We start from the raw sequence: 21,614 nt of genomic DNA, 5'->3' as shown, positions 1-21,614 counted from the left end.
GGTCTTCTGCCAGTGTTCAGTAGGTGTTCTGTAGGAGTTGTTCCACATATAGATGTATTTCTGATGTATTTCTTGGGAGGAAGGTGATCTCCACATCTAGCTCTTCCACCATCTTGAAGGTCCTCTGAAAGCATCTTTTTTTGCTGCTCTGAGGTGACTATATAACATCTACTACCAGAAGTGATACCTTTAGTCACATTATTTTTTCAATAAATATTAAAGTTATGCTGGGTGCCAAGCACTGTAGATACAGTGATGAAACATTATGGTGACTACGTTCCAGGCACTAAAGTTGGCAATTTGCATATGCTAAATATAAAGCTCCAAGTCAAACAGCTCTTATTTGGATCTGGATTTCAAACACAGCCTCCCGCCCTGTGCTACTTCATTATACCACACTGCTTCTGATGACTATGGGTTGTTGAGTTATAGGATTTTACATGGGAAGAGATTAACCCTAAATAAGAGAAACCCCAGAAGCACACAACTTCCAACTTCTAATCTGTGAAAAGCCTTCAGGTTGGTAGAGTAGGTGTAGAACTGATGGTTGGAATTATACCTGGATCCTTATGAGAAAATACTTTCCAATAGTCAGAAGTATCAGAAAATTAAAACATCTTTCTCATGTGGGAGAAAGTATTCCTGCTACTGAAAATATTCAGAGAGAGGATGACTGGTGAGTCAAAGATGCAGATAGCTTCTAAACTCCCTTCAGATGCTGTTATACTGTTAGTCCATGAAACATGCAAAGGTATATTTGAGAAATATTAAGGCAAGCTCCAAAACAGTTTTATAGAAAGAAGCATGGCAATATCTAAATGAAAGAAGCCTTAGAAATCACTAAGTTCAACTCCATCTTTCATTGTACAGATAAAAGAGAAAGAAGTAAATAGGCTGAAAAATGTGCCAGCGGAGAACTCTTGTCAACACTATCACAAGCAAAGTCTGGATATATGGGACAAAAAGCTTTCAGGAATTCAAATGGAAAAAAAAAGAATCCAGAGCTAGAGGTATCTTCTGTAAGAAGACCTGGAATAGGATGTTGGTATCAGTGACAGTGAGGATTCTGTACAGATAGGTTTAATGGGAGGGCACTTGATACCTGAGAATTAATTAAAGAAAAGAAGGAAAAGACAAATAAAGTGATACCATATTCTAAATTAACATCTTTAAAAATTAGGTACTCCTCACTAAGCCATTCTGACCAAATAGTGTGTATTTAGAACTCAGTGTACCAGTGTGAAGGCAGACAAAAGTGATGCTTTGATTTACATTCCATGAAAAGCTGTCTATTAAAGTGGTCATGGGATATTCACATATTAAACAAATGCTGGGCAATTCTGCCCAAAACTAATAATTTCATAGATTTTCTTTAATGTGAAAATGCTGCTGGTCCAAAGCCAGGGATTTCTGTATATATAATAGGTCATGTGCAGCATTTTATATAAACTCAAGGTATGTATTTGGATACAAAGCCAAGGACTAGAATATTTTCATATATTTTTATTTCATTCACTACTTGGATTATGCATTGATCAGGAGAATCCTATTATAAGTAGAAGTATGCACCAAATCCAAACAATTTGAACAGTGTCTTAGCAAACAATTTATTAGATTGATTTAATATAATACCATTTTATCATTGACTGCTGTCTTTTTAACCCTGAGCATATTAACTCTCTGAATTTTTGGTTTTTTTCTCAGTAACAAAATTTACTTGCCTAATATTGTTGCTGAAATCAATCAATAAGACACATTTTTATATTCTTTAATATATTTGTTTACTATTTATTGAGCCACTAAATTTACCACTTTTTGGAATAGACATTTGGGACATAAAAATGAATAATGCACATGTTACCTGAATAAATGACCCCAACACAATGCAAAGGAACTATTGAGTCCTCACAAGATTTTAGCTATGTGAATCATATAACAATTTTTGAGTAAATATTTGCTAGTTGGGTTTTGAATTTACAATGGCAATCATCTTATTATAAGAATATTATAAAATATTAGCGATCAAGAGGGTGAGAGGTCAGTAACTGATGGTTAAATTTTGTATACTAGTTTACCATTCATTGAATATTATCACTTACATTTGCTACTCACAGCCATCTTGTGGGGTTAATATGATTGGGTATTATTACAATACCTATTGCTTAAGCAAAGAAACTGAAGCTCAATACTTATTGCTTAAGCAAAGAAACTGAAGCTCAGAGAAACTAAGTGAGTGTTTACACTAATTGGGTCAACATCACTTAGCTAATAAGATGCAGATTTTGGTTATCCGAATTCAAAAGCCAATTGCTTCTTGCTAACTCAGGCTGTCTCCAAGTAAGCAGTGCTATGCTCAAATAAAGCTTGATGCCGGAAATGGGACTTAAATGCTGTCTATGATTTGACAAGAGACTGGGGGAGAGAATAAAAAGGATTATTCCAGCTAGTATAATAACTAGAAACAATAACTAAATAGTAACTATTTCTGATCTGAAGTTATTTTCCTTGTGAGTTTTCCATTTGCCTTGAGAACCAAGTAAAGCTTTGTCATTAGTGTCTTCTACCTATTTGTCTTAATTATGCTCAAGGGAGTAACTGTGTAACTGGAGATGATAAAATGTTTGCTTTAATTTTACTCATTTGAGGTAATCAAATCTGGCACCAAATGCATTTGTATGTCTGTCTTTAACTATTCCCACCACTGAAGATCTCCATTTCGCTCCATCTCTTTTTGTTAAGACCATTAAGGTGTTAAGTGCAAAGTTACCTCTTGATGGAACAAGGCTCCAGACAGTCTGAGTTGAGAAAAACCAGCACTGTGACTTAATTGTCACAAGATACTGTTGATCAAACATTAGGTAACCTGGGATGGTATTAGATTAAAGAGAAAAAGTCAATGAAGGAAGAGCAGTGAGTACTTCAGAAACAATATTCCAGTACAGAGTTTCAACAAAGTTGTTGATATTTTCTTCAAGGTCTTAGAATGCCAGAATTTTGAAAAAGTATATAATTTATAAGATAAAGAAAAAAGGAGAAGAAACATTTTTTAGGTCATACGAGTGAAACAGTTTGTTATCTGTATGCCCTTTTAGAAAGATGTCTTATTTAAAGGTGCACATGTAAGAAGAGTTCGTACATTTCAACACACTGACTTGATATTAAAAACTTAATCCATCACTAAAAAATGTTTCAAAATGTTGATGGAAAATATCTTGTTAGAAGTAGTATAATAGTATAATTATATAGTATAATTAGTATACTATAAATAGTATAATAATAGTATAATATCTTGTAAGAAGTAGTAATATCTTTCAAAATGTTGATGGAAAATATCTTGTTAGAAGTAATATTTAATATTAAATATAAATTTATATTAACCTTTTAAAGTCCATATTTGATAAATGTTATTTTCCATATTTCTCTTTTGGAATTCAGAGGTCTTCATGTTTTTAGTAGAAAACCTCTTTTACTTAATTTGTAATTGTTTTAGAAAATCAGTTGAGTTTATCTGTTTCCTTGTTATTTGCATTTCAGAGGAAACACTTGCATTTTACCTGGAAAGTTGCTGAGGACTCTATTTGGGGTTTTTTCTTGGCAGATATAAAGCTTCAGGTTTTCACACCCTTACTCCTTCCACCCAAGAGAAAAGCCATCCTAGACAAGAGCTCTGAGGAGAATTTTTAGATGAGCTGGATAGAGCAACTTTTAAATTCCTCCCAAAGTGTTTGCTTTCATTAAGAAAATCCTATAATTTGGAAGGAAAAGCCTTTTACTCTTAGATGCTCCTTGTGGCTGGGAATAATATTGGTATCAGGAACTTATTACAAAAAGGCTACATTATTTGGGGATAAATCAACTGTTGAGATGAAGTTCAGCCTTTTTTTCTTGGGCTTAGCTCTAAAAGCTGAGTTTACAAAAAAATGAAGAGAAGTACAACCCAGATCTAGGTTGATTAAGACTGAACTTCCGATTCCACAATCTGTAGAACTCCCAAACTCTGTCATTTCTTAAAAGTTCTCATATTTACTTTCCCATGGCTCTTCTTCAGAACTGCATGTTTTGTAAGTGTTAATCATGCTCCTCCACAACAAACCTGGCACATAATTAATATTACCCTATTTATACCACAAATTCTTTCAGACCATGCACATCATGAGAATTATACTTCATAGATGTCTGAAAGTATCATGGAGAGGCACCAAATCAACATTGTACAGCCTCTGTGATCTTGCTGGATACCCTCTCATCACAATTCTTCATTTTGTTCTTTGATTGGTCCCCCGATAAGCAAAAAACTCTTCCTTTTCTATTTAATCAAGGAATTAAGATCCTTGCCAATTTAAGACATAAACCAGAAATCCATACTGAAGAACAAAGGTCCTTCAATTAAATAGTTTTTACCAGTGCTTCCCTAATATTTTCTTATTTTGGAGTTCATAGAGAATCATAGTATTTATTCAGTATTATGAGATCAACCAAGAAGACACTGGGAGACTAATTTGAATGGCTTGGAGCCTCCAACCACCAGAACACTGAAAGAACCAGCAGCATTCCAGCATGCCCATAAGTAAGTCTTTTGAGGTTCAGCAGTGGGCACAGACATGTTGCTCATTCAGATCTGGGCTACGGTCTCCACAGGAGACCGGTGTGGTTATGGAAGAAGAAGGAGAAAGAGTAAAACAATGGTTTCATCTGCATGGTGGAAAAAAATGTTAGAAATTATTAGGGTGTATCTCCAGATATCACTTCTCCAAAAAAATTAATGATTACAGAATTTTGGGGTGGAAATAGGACATATTACATTTGCATCTTCAATTCAGCCCTCTCTTCTGGACTCCAACTTCCTACTAAATGGCTCCACTTCCTCATGTTTTTCAAACTCAACCTATACTACACTGATACCACTTTCTTCACAAAAGTACTTTTTCTACAGTGTTTCCTGACCTCAGAGAATGGTGACAGCAACCATCCGGTTGCATAGACCAGAAATCAGGACTGCCCTTTCTCCCTCCTCACTCTAAAACTTCCAGTAAGTAAGTATTAAGCTCATTCTATTTTTCTATGATTTTCTTTAATTCCTCCCCTTGTATCCATCCCTTTTCCAAAAACCAGTACAAGCTATAATTGTCCATCACCCCAACTACTAATACAACTCTTCTTTGCTCTCTCTCTCTATACTCTCCTTATACCATTTTCCACAATACAGCCCTAGTTATCCTTATAAAAAAGAAATGTGATCATGCCATGCATGGATTGAACATTTTTCTGTGACTTTCCTTTGCTCTAATATAAAGTCCAAGATCGCTTGCATGGCTTACAAAGCTCTCCGCAGTCCTGTTGTTGACTAACCCCTCTGCCAATTTTCCCTCCGTTTATTACCATCAAGCTCTGCTGGACTTTCATCCACTTCCTCAAATATGCCACACTTTCACTTATGACAAAGGATGATAGACCATTATTCAATATCTGGGGGAATAAAAAACTAGATGTTTTGCTTTCTTTAGTGAGGGAGAACTATGCTGCTAGGCATGATTTCTCTGAGCAGAACAGATCACTGATATTATATAGGGTTTTAGGAATGTGTAGAGTTCAGGAATTGGTGGATTTTCAGGAACCTGTATTAGACCAAATTGGCTGATTGGATTTTCAGAGAATTATAAATATTTAAATACTTGAATGGAGGAATTTTTGATTGGTTGGAACTTAGAAGAGTTTTTACTGGAGTATTTCCATTCCTGATTGACTGACTTAAATGTGAGGAATTGTCACAGATTCATCAACTTGTAAGAACATGTTCACTGAGGTGAGTTGTCCTTGTTGACTGATTGAAAGAGTTTAAAACATTTTTTGGGTGGCTACTTGTTACCAGGGCTATAGAAAAATGAGTCTTTTTTTCTAGGAGTGTGAGGACGAGTTTTATTCTCATCTGCCCACTACTTTTCCTTATTTGCTTAGCATCTGCTTATCTTCAGTATTCAGCTTATTTGTCACTTCCTCAGGGATGGCTTTCGTGACATACACCCCACTAAACATCACTCCTTCATCCTACCCTTCCTGTTCCTGACACACAAGTACTACTTCTCTTTCTATCTTGCCTGCTAGACTCTTTCTCCATAACGAGAGGAGCCTTATCTTTCTTGTTTACCAATGTATATTTCTTCCTACCCATAGGAAATTAAGGTTGGAAAAAGACTACAGCTAGCCTACAATTATGCTCCAGGTCACATAGATTGTATGAGACAGAACCCTCTTTCAATCTTACGTTTTCTGGCACTAAAACCAATGCTTCTTCCACCATCCTCCAGGTGCCTCCCACAGGCAATAATAAGAAAATGACAGGAGTCCCTGAAACCTTGTTTAAAAAGTCACCCTCATTTTTCTACTGTGGCTTGGGTAATTTTTCTTAATTCTGTAACAAACCTTTTTAGAGCAGAAGAAAAGCACCCCTTGTAAAACTTTCAGCAGGGAGTAGCCACTATATCTCTCTAATACACTGTGCCATTAAATTATTATCACATTATTATAGCAACAATGAGATATGCCAGGGAGTGATGGAATGTCAACCAGTTTCTACAAACAAGAGATATATTCTGTGAAAGAAGTCAGTCAAGCAGAGACTTTTCAAATAACTGGCAGTGTACCAACTCTCACAGAAAGCTAACTGATAGAATTGTGATATAATTTAGAGGGTAGCGTGTATGTATTTTCACCTTTATTATTTTCGTTTTTGGTAAGGGAATTTAGGTCTAAAAGATGTAAATACATTGTGTGTTATTTGAACATCTATTAAGCATCTCCACCTACTATGGCTAACACTGATAACGAAGTCAAGGCTCTGTCCATGGTGGGTTTGCTTTTATCAAATACAACTTTGTTTTCCTTTTTTTAAATGCAGGGCTCCATTTTATTTCATTTTAGGACAGCTAAATACTTCATCCAGAACTGCTCAAAACCCCCTTATCTGAATATTTCTGGTCTCAAGATGCAGGCTTCAGTTCCTACACAATAGAGGTTTTGATATGCTGAAGCTCAAGTTGAAGTACATAGACATAAATTGCAAAACAGCCCAAGAAGCTTCATCAAAAAAAAAAAAAATCAATCATTGCAGAATAGTGTACCAAGAAAATAAGCTTAGAATAAAAGCAGGTTTTGCTATGAAGAGAGAAAGGGATTTTATTTTTTTGAGATAGAATATTTGGTGATGACTGTGCAAAAACTGCAAAATTATATGATAAGAATGTTTTATTATGTTCCAGGTTTTTGTTCCCAGAGCCCTAATTTCATCCAATGGTAGGTAATTTTAGGGAAATTATTTTTGTATTAAAACAACATAATCATGTTGAAGAGCATGAGATATCTTATAAATGTCTGGGTAAGGTGTGCTTTCACACTTCTCTGCTATATTACCTGGCTGTAGCTCTTTGAAAAGCAGTGAAGTACAGGTTGGTGTTTGCTCTTCTTCTTTTCCTATTCTTCTTTGTTTTTCCCTCCAGCCTATCTTCTCTATGATCTTGAATTTTAAGTGGAAAGATTTATATTTCTAAAGTCTCAAAGAGACCAGGGACACAAGAAAACATTTTGTTAGACTGGAAATAGAATTTTTGGCATTAAGGACTGTTAGAATCTGTTGAAACACTTTTTGAAAATACCTGGTACCGAACAATAAAATGATACTTTCACAGAAACCAGAAACGAAAGAAAGCAGTTTACCAATGGTTGTTAAAATGACAAGTGTCAATAATAGCCAGAAACATTTTGGGCCACAGTGAAGGAGAAACTCCATAACAATTTTCTGAGCTGACTATGGAGAGATTTGAGTTTCTCTAAATCTGTAGTTGAGAATCACGTCAGAGTAAAACTTCTTTTTCGTTCAGCTTTATTGAGATATAATTGACATATAAAATTGTAAGACATTTAATGTACATTGTAGCGATTTGATATATGTATACATTGTGAAGGGATTCCCCCACTGAGTTAATTAACAAATCCCATCACCTCACATATTTTTCTCTTTCTTTGTTTTTTTTTTCCGGTGAGAACATTTAACTTCTACTCTCTTAGCAAATTTCTATTGTACCATACAGTGTTATCAACTATAGTCACCATGTTTTACATTTAATTCTAAGTCCTTTCAAGAACCTTATCTCCCCCACCCCCTAGCCCCTAGCAACCACTTTTCTACTCTTTGTTTCTGAGTTTGTTTTTTTTCTAGAGCAAAGCTTCTCTGTTAAATTTTTCTTAGGATAGCATGTCTGGGGGGGAGGGTTGAAGGAAATGTTATACATATATATTGAAGAATATGAAATACTAACTGTTTTGTAGAAAACTATGAACGTAACAATGTGACTAGTGCTAAGTTAGATACAGGCACCTGGTTCTATGGAAACATGAATGATTATGGGTATTTAACTCAGATTAGTGGGAACATGGAATTGTTAAAAAGGAACAACAGTTCAAAAGAGAGTGTGTTAAGATATTTTAAAGAAGAAGGATCCTCTATACCAGAAGCATAACATTTAAGAAATTATGGATGACCACAAGAATGGGAAATATCTGGGGGCTTACAGATAGTTTAGTATGATGACCAGTGCTTTTGAAAGATTGGTAAAGAATGAAAATAGTAAAGAGGATGTATTAGCTATTTATTACTGCATAACAAACTACCCCAAACTTAGTGGTTTAAAACAACAAATATTTATTATCTCATGGTTTCTGAGGATCAGAAGTTTGGGAGCAGTTTAGCTGAGTGATTCTGGCTCAGAGTCTCTCATAAGATTGTAATGAAGCTGCATCATTTAAAGCTTGGACTGGGGCTGGAGGATTCCCATGGAGATTCGCTCACATGGCTGTTATCTGGAGTCCTCACTTCCTTACTAGCTGTAGGCTGGAAACCTAAGTTTTTCACTATGTAGTCCTTTGCAAAGGAGTAAGAGTAGGAGAGAGAAAACTTAAGATGGAAGCTTAGAAACCTCGGGCTTTTATACCCTAATCTCAGAAGTGAATTTCCATTACTTCTGCCATATTCACACAGATTACTTATGCCAGATTCACAAATCTGCTAATCTGTGCAAGGAGATAAAAGGAGGGTGTGAATTGCAGGAATTGGGGATCATTGGAAGTCATTTTGGAGGTTGCTGTTACAGAAGGTAACAGACAATAAAGGTAAGGCAATAAAAGACAATTACAAAGTCAGGTATACATAAATTACTCTTTTGAAAATAAACAGCTTTCACCAAGTGTACACATTTGCCTTCCCTTTCTCAACCTGCCCAAAATACACATTCTTGACTTTCATATCTCAAGTTCACACTTTGAGTAATTTTATAAGAAGAATAGAGCAATTCATAATAAGAATTAATGAAACAATGAGGAAAATAAGCCATTTTCTTTTCTTTTTTTAAAAAAATAAATTTATTTATTTATTTTATTTATTTTTGGCTTGGGTCTTCATTGCTGCGCGCAGGCTTTGTCTAGTTGTGGCGAGCCGGGCTACTCTTCGTTATGGTGCGCGGGCTTCCCATTGTGGTAGCTTTTCTTGCTGTGGAGCATGGGCTCTGGAGCACGGGCCCTAGAGCACGCAGGCTTCAGTAGTTGTGGCTCATGGGCTCTAGAGCGCAGGCTCAGTAGCTGTGGAGCGCGGGCTTAGCTGCTCCGCAGCATGTGGGATCTTCCCAGACCAGGGATTGAACCTGTGTCCCCTGCATTGGCAGGCGGATTCTTAACCACTGCGTCACCAGGGAAGTCCCAAGCCATTTTCTTAAACGCTATGTTATTTAGTTGAATTGTGACAGATTGCTTTTATTTCTATAGAAACATGACGCCTAAATGGCTAATCACTTGCAAGTACGTGCGAAGATACCAACGTCTATGTGTGAACTGATTTCTTCAAGTTGTCACAGCTTACTAACCAGTTGTGTTGAGAAGAAATTTCATCCCCAGTCTCCACCCTCTTCTTCCCCTGCTGCCTCTCGCTGCCTTCTCCACACTAGACACTGCAGTATTGTCCTACTGAACCTGCACATTTCTCACTGTCTGTAGCTCTGCTCTCCGATATGGTAACCCCTAGCTTCATGTGATTATTTAAATTTGTATTTAAATTAATTACTATTAAATAAAAATATAGGGCTTCCCTGGTGGCGCAGTGGTTGAGAGTCCGCCTGCCGATGCAGGGGACACGGGTTCATGCCCCGGTCCGGGAAGATCCCACATGCCGCGGGGCGGCTGGGCCCGTGAGCCATGGCCGCTGAGCCTGCGCGTCCGGAGCCTGTGAGCCGCAACTGGAGAGGCCACAACAGTGAGAAGCCCGCGTACCACACACACACACACACAAAATATATATATACATATATATATGTATATATATATATAAAATATTAAAAGTTCAGTTCCTTAGTTATACGAGGTCCATTTCAAATGCTCATTAGCCACATACGAGTAGAAGTGAGTATATTAGACAGCATCTATTTAGAAAATTTTCATCATCACCGAAAGTTTTATTGAAAAACACTGGTCTGTAATATATCTCTGATTGCTTTTTGTTTTCCCTATGAGATACGAATATAGGCTAGATACTATGATTCACCCAAATCCAAACATTATTTTTCCCTTATGTCTAAATATCTGTGATATAGGTTAGTCTGTGACATTTAACTGTTAATTAATTTTGAAAGGCCACAATGAAAATGTTAATTGGTTGTTCCACATCCTTTACAAAGATCACTACAACTATTTAATTAAATATCTATCAGAGAACAATTAATTAATTAGGCCACAGATGTAGGGAAACACCTCATCAGTCACAGAACTCTGTTTTTTTCCATATTCTTTTTTTTTTCTTTTTTAGGTGAAAAACCTAATTACTAAGAGAAATTATATACTATGTTTTCTTCAGTCTAGACTTTTATATCTGTCACCTAAGCTTTTATAGAAGCCACTTATTTGTTTTCCCTGCTTTCATACCATCTCACTACCAATCACCCTCACCTTTATCAGATTCTTCTTTCTAAACACTGATTTAATCAAGTTCTTCCCCTTTTTAAAGATATTTTTAATCCTTGACAAATCCCAACTGCTTAACATGTTACACTAAGGCCTGTGTATTCTGTGATCAACCCACCTCCCTATATTTGTCTCCTGCCATATCTTCAGACTCATTATCCTTAGTTTTTCTCCATTTCCTAAACTTATAAAGCCCTTTCTTTCTTTTAAGACTTTGCACATGTTATTTTTTTCCTCCCTTTTCTTCTTGAAACTCCTATGTATCCTTAAGGCTCAGCTCAAATATTACCCCTTACAGATTTTATTGGTCAAAGTTAATAAGCTGTCCTTTGTGCTCTGACAGCTCGAAGACATATACCAAGAAATTATTATAGCACTTTCTAACTTGTACCAAAATGTTTATACCCCCTGCCAGTCTGTATGCTTTTAAATGACCAAGGTTATGTCTTGATGATTATAGATAGCATTCATGACAGTTTCAGCCATCACACATAGTTTGAGAGTGAATAAATGGATGAATAGATGATTGGCTGTATGAATGAATGAAGGAATGAATGAATGGATACATGAATGTTTAGAAAAAAGCAATCCAAGAGAAATTATCTGGGGTTTTTCATACCTCTTTCTGAGTGTAGCAGTGAACATCAATAGGAATTACTTCTGCCTACATTTTTCTGTGAACAGCATCTACCTCAAACTTCATGGTGACAGCTGTGAATTCTTAAAAGCAATGTTCTAAAAACATGATTGAACCTCCTTGGTCCAGCTAAATAAATGTAAGTGGACATCTGGTTTATGTTGGCTAAATTGGCTTTTCCCAATAAATTTGGATCTGAAATGAAGAGAGCTCATCCTTGATCTGGCTGTTCTTTAAAAACAAAAAAGGAAGATAGATACATTATCAAATGAAGCTAGAATTGGTTTTATTAGAAGTAATCAAAATAGTCCCAATAACATGGCTTCCATTTAAATAGATCCATTTAAAGAGATGAAGCACTACCATAAACAGCTTCTGCTGGTACTTTAATTAAAAGATCCTCAAGAACAGTCTACAGAATATCTCCTCTCTATTGTTTTATATCAGCAATCTCAAATTCAATCTCCTATCTTACATTTTCTTCCTTTAAAGCAACATTATTTCTTTCTAATTATTTTCCTACATTATTTCTGTCCAATCTTCCACCTCTTAGTGCCTTTCTTATCCCCAGCCTTATCTGTAAGTGGTCTGTAACTCTATTCAAGAAACTTATCTGCTCAATCCTGTATTAATGTAACAATTTGTGCTCTTTATTTATATCCTTGCATGTATCTGACAAACCATTATAATATTAACCACCCAAAAGTGCTGAATTATTATAATTACATGTGTTTAACAAAAATCATATATTGCCCAATTGAACATGGTTTGCAACAAATTTCTTTCAACCTACTGATATACTGGTCAATGTTCAGTTTATAACATATATTGCTTAGATTTTCTGTGTGTGTGAACTCATCTTGGCCTGTCAACTCTCCCAAAATATCAGTATAGTTCATTTTAGTTTAATGAGCATTTATTGAGGGATTATTATTTTCTAGCCTTTCTGTTAGTTGTCTTTTCTCAAGTGGTCAAAACTTGGAAAGAGAGCTGTATATACAAATAGGCAATTGCAATAAGGTGTATCACAGAGGTATGCATTATAGGCAGATCAATCAGCATGAACAAAAACATCAGTCCAAAGATATGATTAATGGGAACTACAATCATTCTCTATAACTTGGGAATTTGTGGCAATATGGATAATGGTAGAAGATACCGGACAGGTAGGCAAGTATATAGTTTGTGAAGGTCTTGGCCTTTACCCTGTAAGTAATGAGTATTAGTTAAAAGGTTGTCACTAGTACTATAAACTACATGTTTGTGTCCCCCTCCCCATCCCCACCAAAATTCATATGTTTAATTCTAACATTCAACATGTTGATATTTGGATGGGTGGTCTTTTGGAGGTGATGAGGTCATGCAGGTGGAAAGCTCATGAATGGAATTAGTTCCCTTATAAAAAAGACCCCAGAGAGATCCCTCTTCTTTTCAATCATGTGAGGACAGAACAAAAAGACATTCATCTCTGACAGGAAGCAGGACATTGAATCGGCCAGTGCCTTGATCTTGGACTTCCTGGCCTCCAGAACTGTGAAAAATAAATTTCTGTTGTTTATAAGCCACCCAATCTATGTTATTTTGTTTTAACAGCCTGTATGGACTAAGACAAATAGAAATACTATATATTATCAGATATGTATTTATTGACATTTTTGCTACATAAGTAATATTTTTGTTTAAAAAATTACAGAAATCTGATACTTATAAAGGGAAAAGTTCTGTAATTCCACTCTTCAGTATAATCACTGGTTAATAGTTTAGGATCAGTATTCAATATTTCCCTATATGTTTAATATATAACAAAAATGTTAAATCTTGATGCACATACACTTCTGCAATTTGCTTTTGTCAGTTAACATATTATAGTATGTATAGAATGTTGGTACAGATCTTTCTGCATTCTTTTATAACAGCTTCAGAGTATGTATTTCTTTGTATGCTACATAATTTATTTAAGCATCTCTTTTTTAGTAAACATTTAAATTGTTTCTGTTCATTTATTCAAATTATACTTACACACACAACTCCCTATACATCTCTGGTCTGTTTGCACTTTTTTTCTTTGGGATACACTCTTGAAATTCTGGTTAAAGCCAGGGCTACCACACTGAATGGTTCCAGAAGACACCATTCTCATCGTGATCTGTGGGTTGGATGTCCCTGAAATTGTGTAATGCGTAGCCTCCAACTTCACAACCCACACTTTGAATGCTATTTTACATTGCCCCTTGCTATGTACCAGATGATGTTCTAAGTACTTCACATGCAAAAACTCATTTATTTCTAACAATAACCTCATGAAGTAGATATTTTATCCCCATTTTACAGGTGAGAAAATGGATGCTTACAGAGGTTCAATGATTTGTCCATGGTCTTGTAAACCTTCAGTGAATGACGTGTGAACTTAGGTAGATAAATACAGTGGAATGCCAATTTTGGAAAATCAGAGATTACAAAATGGCCTTCAAAATTCAGAGTTAGAGCACTTCTCTAAAGTCAAAGGAATCAACACTGAGTCTACAAAAATTTATTGTAAAGAAAGAAAAAAAGGCTGATGAAATTCCCTTCTGCAACTCCCCTGAATTCACTGTATCATAGAAGTGGAATGGAACTCTCTGGCCAACAGTGGAAGCTGTAAATCTGGAGCTTGTGCCATGGCATTAAATTATAGTGTCAGGAATAAGAATCTAAAGCCCGTCAGTGGTATAAATAACTGAAAAGAGATTACAGTCTAAAACAGGCTGCATACGTATTTAAACAGTGCTGTGTATACCACTTGGGAAAATATATGATACTAAATCTAATAGCCCCATCTTACTTCCTAGCTCTTGAGCAGTAATTTAAAGCCCCAGCATTTTGAAGGAAGAAGGACTATGAATATCATGAACACATGTAAGTTAAAGTGCACTAATGACTGCCATGGTATAAATGAAGGGCTATCAGATCCATGCTATTCTTTATTTTGTAATAAATACTATTTTTAAATTAAATAAACGCGATGATCCTGCAGTTCTCAGATTTTAAGAATGACGTTTTGTATTGTGTGTGTTTCTGCCCTCTTCCTACCTCTTTTGGGGGTGTAAGGGGGGTGGAGGAGACACTTAGAGTTCATTTCAGGCTCAACTGGACAATATAAAAACATATCCACATAGACCTAAAAAAAATTTTTACAGTACATGATAACAGATTAACTTATTGGTGGAATATTTGCCCATAATATCATCATATTTTATTATGCAGAAAAAAATACAAGTTTTAATTAGTTGCTTTTGTCATGAAAATGATAAAGATGTCCTTTTCAATATTAAAAAAATCAGAATCATGAAGTATTAATTCCATCTTGTTTACTGGTGTTTGTTAAAAATTTCTGAAAGTATATTTTTAAGAGAAATTGAGAGAAGCCTTATCAGTAAAGAGGATTCATTTTAAAGGTTCTGTATTTCTCATGTGAAATATGACATTTTTATCAGCAGTTGAATTGTAGATACTCTTAGCTGATAAGTTACAAACTTCTAAATGTCACCTTTAAACATTCAAAAGTTATTTAGTTATTGTTATCATAAATAGATTTGTTGCTGAGTACTCTGGGGAAAATTACGTTCGATGGAAGAGCTCTGAATCTTCCTAAAACATCACTTCCCTAATATCTTCCCTTTGTTAAGAATTAAAAATACTTCCCTTGTATTTATCAAACTATGCTCAGGATCCTCACTGCATCATTGGAGACTCTCACATCAATATATAAGCCCTATCAAGAGACTAGAAGAAATTGGAATGAATGTGGGCATATACTGGATTTCAGCAAGTAGAGGGAAGTGGATAATTTATGTCAGTCAGGCCAGAAGATAGATATATGTGTAGAACTCTTTTCACTTGAAATGTGGTGTAAATGGTTAAGAAGGGATATATATTGGGGACCAAAATCTTGGCCCAGGTCTTTTCTTCCCCTCTACCATGCTTGCCTTCTCTACTGCCAGTTCTGATTGTATTATTCATCATTTGTCAGTCCTCTGAAAATGATCCCTGTTGAATCAGGTAGGACCCTGGAAAGAAAAATATGGCACACTCAAAAAATTAATTGCAAAGGTTTAATGATGGAACTGTTTATAAAGATGTGTAGAGAGATAAGGAGGTCAATAAGGGCTGGTTAAGCGTTCAAGAACTAGCTACATTAAGGTGCATTGTGACCCAACTGGATGACCAGAAGGATAGTGGAAGGGAACAGATTTTCTCCAGTCTGATGATATCTGTGGCCATGGGAGTGTATGCATCTGCTAGGAACTGTGGTCATAGAGAGGGGCACATCCACTGTCTGTGTACCCATGGTCAAGCAGGGTATCTGCACACCTACGCTCATTGCAGCATTATTTACAATAGCCAAGACATGGAAACAACCTACATGTCCATCCATAGATGACATATGAAGGAAAATGAAAGGAATGTTTTATATCTAACATATATATTATTAGGCCTTAAAAAACGAAGAAAATCATGTCATTTGCAAAAATGTAGATGGATCTCAAGGACATTATTCTAAGTGAAATAAGTCAGAGAGAGAAAAATAAATACTGTATAAGCTCACTTACATGTAGAATCTAAAAGAAAAAAAAACTCATAGAGACAGAGATGAGATTAGTGTTTCCCAGAGATGGGGGTGGGAGGTAGAATAATTGGGTAAAGTAGTCAAAAAACACAAACTTGCAGTTATAAGATAAATAACTTCTAGGGATGTAACATACATAATAACTAAAGTTAACAATTACTGTATTGTGTATTTGAAAGCTGCTAAGAGAGTGCATCTTAAAAGTTTTCATCATAAAGAAAAAATAATTGGTAGCTATGTGAGTTTTTGGTAATCATTTTATAATGTATACATATATCATTAGATTGTACACCTTAAACTTATGCAGTGTTATATGTCAATTATATCTCAATAAAACTGGGGAAAAAAGAATTGTAAAAAATGGAACTGGATAAACAAATCCATTTTCCCACTCCTTATCCATTCTTGTCATTCTTTTAGATATGAATAAACAAGCAAACGACACTGTGTCACTACCAGGGGAATCAGAGAGTCCTATCAGCTACTGTATCATTGTAGGGTGATCAGTTCAGTCATACCATTATTGGAATTCCCATTGTAAAACTAGGTACCATCTGTGCTCTACATATAGGGAAGCAGGAGAGGAGATTGTGTGTGGGAATGGGGTGGGGGTGGAGACAATAAACCCACGTGTGGTCTCTGCTTTTGTAGCTGGTTACAAAAATTAAGCTGATAATCATAGAGCCTTATTCCACTTATTTTTCTCTGTTCTTTTTATATTTTGCTAGATCTTAGCTGGTAGAGGTTTTAACCTGATAGGATAAACTTCATTGCTTGCAGCTCAAAGTCCTCTATGGTGTTCTCTTTTTTGCATTGTAGTTTTTCATGAACCATTATTTTTGGTTAGGGAAGTACTGAGCTGTGAACCAATGATCCTATGGATTCCAGGCATAGCTTTCATTCCTCTATTGAAGAACAATCATTAGCTTTCCCTCGGACAAGAGGATTCGTTTCTCCCTTGGGCACTAGGACCTATAAAGTCACCAAGTCCAAGATTTTAAGAATTGGAAGCAAAACTGCCTTATGTGAATCTTTAGAAAATACTGTTAAATGCATTGTTGAAAGGCCTCTGGGTCTCAGTGGTTCTGGGTAACATCCCAACATCCCCTGACTACCTGGGTGACATTAGCAAGTTGCAATGCATCTCTGAACCTCAGGTTTTCCATCTATAAACAAGAATATAATCTTGACGATCCTTTTAATCTCTGATTCTTTCATTATGTAATTATATAATGCTAATTCATTTTAATCAAAGACATCTAAATTTATTAGGTCTTTCAACAGAGAAGGTAAAGAAAGATGAAATAGTAAAAATAATATTGATATCAGCCAATACTCAGAGAGAACTTATTTTGTGCCCTGTACCATGTCAAATCATTTGCATGTGTTATCTGAATCCTCAAAAATCCCTTGCATAAGTACTACTTTGATCATATTTCACTTGGGTTAACCAGCCTAAAGTACCCAGTTAATAATTTAAATTCAGACAATGGAATCTAGTAATCAACCACAAAATGTTTTGGCATTTAAATTGCCTGCTGTGGACAAAAAGGTAGGAAAGGATTAACAACTCAGCAATCTTTATGTCCATTAAGATATCCAAAATATTATTACAAATAGTAAACTATTCAACCACACTTAACCAAACGAGAAATGAGCCTGGCTTCTTTTTTTTTTAACTGATCCAGGTTCCTCTTTTCTAGATACTATAAAGCAAATGATAGTTAACCAAAATTTCAGAAGTGGAGACCTGATTGAAATAAAAGGTGTTTATTTGGGGTTTGTTAGGACTGCAGCCCAGGTGACACAGATTCAAAAGGCACCTGAATTGTGTTCTGCCTGACTGCAAAATGAGGGAGACATAAAGCAAAAAACGTAAGGTCGCTGTTAGTTGCATGGATTGTCTATCAAGAATTATAATTGGAGCTGGCAAAAAGTAAGGGTGCTTGTTAAGTAAGGTTGGGGGTTGAAATGGGGTTTGAAATGGTTGTGTAGTTACATGGTGAAATCTTGAGACCATTATTGCCTGTGGCAAGTGTTATTCTGAATACAGCTGGTGGTGTCCTTGGGTCTGGTACAGTTCAAAGAAAGTTCAAGTTCTCAGTGGTACAGAGACATGTCTGGGACCAGATCCTAAATGGCTGCCTAACTACAATTTTGTATGCCTGGTTTTTGATTACTTCATTATAATTTCAATGTGTCATATCATAATATATACTAGGGAATTTCCCTGTAGTGTTCTCATTTCACGTATGGCAATTCTATGGAATAGCGATCATCAGCTCCATTTTACACACAAACTACTCAGACTTATAGAAGATTAATAACTTGCCATAGTTCCCACATGTAGTAAGTACTGGATTCAGAGTTGTCGCTGAAGTCTAATTTAACCTGAAAGCCTGTATTGGTCAGCACTGGACTTTCCTCCATTCTCATATAGTATCTACCATTGAGCTATCACTGGAAGGAAAGCAAGCTCTGCCTTTGTAAATTCAAGGTTTACCTTCAAGCAGGACTGGAGTGACTCCTGCAAACAACTCCATCCTGGACTAATCATGTCAGACCCCTTCCTTATCCACATCTAGGTTTAAGTATTATACAGTCATGGTGGTGATTTCATCACTACCTCTAAAACATCCCTAAATGCCTTTATGTTTCAGTGATCTAAAAGGGTGACAATCCAGACTGGAGGTTGTACAAAATAGTCTTTATATTGTTGGTACTTAGCCACAGAAGCATCCTCATGCTTTTGAAGTAAATATGGCTACTGTCTTTTCAGTGGAATGCCACTTAGCAAATCTTGTAGATTTTGACACAAATCTTGTAGATTTTGACATAATAGCTTAGTTGTTGTGTGCAAGGTCTGGGACCATAGACCTTGGCCATTCACTGGTTACAGTAACTTAGTCAAGTTACTCAAACTCTCTGTGCCTCATTTTCTCCTCTCCATGTGTAAGATGTGGGCAATGACTGTACCTACCTGACAAAATGTTTTAATGTCAAATACATCCATTTATGTGAATTGCTTAGCACAGTGCCTGGCATGTAGTAGATGCTATGTAAATGATGATTCTTGCTAAGGGTAAGCAGTTTTTGTCTTGCCTTTGGAGAACAATCTGTTCTTTTCATGGCAAGGTTAACATGTATGACTTCATTTAGTCCTAACCATCCTGTAAAGCATTTCATATTTCATATTTGGAAACTGAAGCACAAAGAGACTAAACAACTCCTACAAGGTCACAATTCTTAACTACCAGGTCTTCTGACTATTAGCGGAGTGTTATTTCATCCATCCTTATTTCTAAAACTTTCAGGAATTTCATGCAAATGTGGCTTCAGAGCGCAACATAGTACTTCACTCAGAAAAGAGCATCTTGTAGATTTACTCACTCACAGGGCCCACAGATCACACAAAGACTTCTCAGCCTTCAGCATGTTTAAGGAACTTCCAATAATTAGTGGTCTGCATCTCTGTTTCCTAGTTGAGATATCTAAGCAATTTCCTCTCCCCAGGTCTTTTGATATGGTAATGCATCAGGAGATTTCCAGCTGAATTTTCATGGATATAATTACCTGCAAACACAGGTGAAGTACTTTCTGCTTTCCTACCTGATTTACAAATCAAAGCTTTGGCTCAACTTGGACATCAAAGATGTAATTTAACCTTTCAAATATTATCTTTTGTTCTTAAAGAAAAGAGAAAACCTCATAAAAATCAGTTTTTAAATTACCTCATTATTAAATTTCATTAAGCTTTTGCAACAGAATATTTTCTTTTAATTCAGTCACTTGGCTGAACAGTTTAATGAGCAAGGCTTACCTGCAGATGTCTGCGAAATTAGTGAGAACACAGTATTATGTGAATCCATCTAAAAATTCAGCCAAGTGTTTTGAGTGTGATAACACCTAGATCTATTCTTCCAACTGACTTTTCTCCTCTCTGATTCCCATGGAAACGACCAAAGGAATATAAGTACCAAAGACAACCTGAATTCACTTGAGAAATGTGGTTTATTCAATAAATAGTGCTATGACAGCCAGTAAATCATTATTCAATAAAAAAGGTTGATCCCTACCTCATCCCATAAAACAATAAATTCCAAGTGAAGTTAAGAATTAAATCATTTAATGAAACAATAAAGAAGACAATAAAAGTAAATGTGTATTGGTATGGCCTAGAGGGAAACATTTCTGAGCTTTAAAGGAAAAGATTAAATCATGAAGAAAAATTGAAAAAACTGTAAAGCTTCTGAGCCAAAAATATACTGTAAATAAAATTTAAAGATAAAGAACAACATAAACACACACAATTCTAAATATATAACAAAATTCAGCATCTTAAACAAAACAAAACAAAATGCCTCCAATAAAAACATGTAAAGACAGTAATAAATAGTGGACAGAGGAAGAAAAGAAATACAAATGTTCAAAAAGTTATGAAAAATTTCAACTTTATTAGTACCAAATGAATACCATTTAAAGCAATATTGAGAAATATTTTCACCTATCGTGATAGTAAGTGGAATAAAGGCAGCATAAAAATGGAACTCTGTTATTATATTTGGAAAATGATAAGAGTGTGATCTCAGGTTAGTGATATTGATTTTAATTTTTCATACAAGTTTGTGTTTTAAAATAACTGACAGATATTTTAATAATCAAAAACATGTATTATTATAAACTTTCATACAGATAACATTCTTGAGTATTTTCACTAAGGCCAAATGCATGTTTTCTTTTATTTATTTATTTATTTATTTATTTATTTTTGGCTGCGTTGGGTCTTTGTTGCTGCGTGCAGGCTTTCTCTAGTTGCGGCGAGCAGGAGCTACTCTTCGTGTGGTGCACGGGCTTCTCATCGTGTTGGCTTCTCTTGTTGCGGAGCATGGGCTCTAGGCAAACGGGCTCCAGTAGTTGTGGATCACGGGCTCTAGAGTGCAGGCTCAATAGTCGTGGCTCGTGGGCTTAGCTGCTCTGCAGCATGTGGGATCTTCCCGGACCAGGGCTCAAACTCATGTCCCCTGCATTGGCATGCACATTCTTAACCACTGCACCACCAGGGAAGTCCCAAAATGCATGTTTTCTTGACGATCTCGGTGATCAGCAAGATGCAGATTCATCTGAAACCAACAGTTGATGAGACATTGGTAGGCACATGCAACAGCTCTGACATCAGGGTTTTATCAACAGCATCACACAGAAGAGAACAAGAAATGGAAAGTGGTGGATCTGGCTTCAGGGCTATGTTAGCTATCTCCAGAGGAAATACTTTAATGTGGCTGCTGAAAGCTTACCTACTACACCTGAGGCCCTCTGGCTGAATTTAGCTCTAGAACTCACATTTGGCCAGCTGGTTTTCTGTAAACATATTAG

Source organism: Physeter macrocephalus, chromosome 16, assembly GCF_002837175.3.
Source record: "Physeter macrocephalus isolate SW-GA chromosome 16, ASM283717v5, whole genome shotgun sequence".
NCBI classification, from domain to species: domain Eukaryota; kingdom Metazoa; phylum Chordata; class Mammalia; order Artiodactyla; family Physeteridae; genus Physeter; species Physeter macrocephalus.
This window is presented reverse-complemented; position numbering follows the sequence as displayed.